Genomic DNA, 1342 nt, shown 5'->3' on the forward strand with positions numbered 1-1342 from the left:
CCCACCCCCAGATGACCTGCAGACATGGGAGTCAGTTTTGGTGGTTTGTTACTCAGCATCACTGTGGCAATAGCTAACTGTTATGACAGTTCCATTGCCACTTTTTATGACAAGCATCAATAAGACAGAGGCCATGTCTCACTCCCTCTTTCTCCCAGGAGCAAGCACAGGGCTGACAATTGAAGGGGAAGATGTTTCAGAGGCCCTGTGAAATAACATATTGTTTATTTCAGTCATGGGGAAAAAAGACAGACATAGGAGATCCAAGCATGACAGGCTCTCCCTGGGACAGCTTAAGGGGTAAGAGCATGGCTTCTGAGGGCTGGGTAGCCCAGGCTTGAATTCCAGCAGCTTCCTTAAGGGCCTGAGCCTCAGTTTCATCAGCCACAAATGGGGCTAATAATAGTTCTGAACCTCCCAGTGTTGTTGGGAAAAGTAAATGAACTAATGGAGGTAAAGCTCTGAATATAGTGCCTGGAACATTGTTAGTCTCCCAAAATACTACCCAAAATTGATAAATTGGAGAGACATTCAAACTGACCCGAGAACTGTACTTAACCGGAAAACACTAGTTAAAGAGAGGTGTCCTTTGGCTGGGGAAATTTTGGAGCATGGACTATACAGCTCCACAGAGAGAGGCTTAGCATGAGGGAAGAAAGGAGACCCGCAGGAAAGGGGAATGGAGGTGAGCAGGAAATTCCCGATGGCAGAGCTTTTAGCCCATTGTCTCATTTCCCCCAAATTTCCAGAACTCTCCATTTAACTCCTTTGATGATTTAAATCATAAATAACGCAATTGCGAAATTGGGGAATAAAATACACTCAGTTTCTGGTGTAGGTTTATCTGTTTCCTGACGGTAACTAGAGGTAAATCCAAATGTACATTATTATTCTTGACCTTTTCCTTAACTAATCGTCTTATGATTGCTCTCATTATTTTAGGGAAAACCTCTACTTTCTATACATCCTTAATGAAATTTTTACTTTTAAATATCTGCAAGCAAATAGTAAAGATAAATTGGAATCAGACAAGATATGCAATTAATCTAAAAGAAGACAAGAAAAATGGGAAACAATAACTAAGAGATAAGAAAATTGAAAACCAATAGCAAAACGGTAGGTTTTAACCCAGCTATATTGATATTTATATTAAATGTAAATGGTCTAAATACCCTAATTAAAATGCACAGCTTGTCAGATTGTATAAAAAAGCAAGCCCCAACTATCTTATATACAAAGATATAGATAGGTTAAAAATAAAGGAATGGAAAAATGTATGCCATCCAAGACTCTTACACTAATCAAAAGAAAGCTACAGTGATGGCATCAGTATCAAAAAAAA

The sequence above is a fragment of the Pteropus vampyrus genome, unplaced genomic scaffold, assembly GCF_000151845.1.
Source record: "Pteropus vampyrus isolate Shadow unplaced genomic scaffold, Pvam_2.0 Scaffold166, whole genome shotgun sequence".
NCBI classification, from domain to species: Eukaryota; Metazoa; Chordata; class Mammalia; order Chiroptera; family Pteropodidae; genus Pteropus; species Pteropus vampyrus.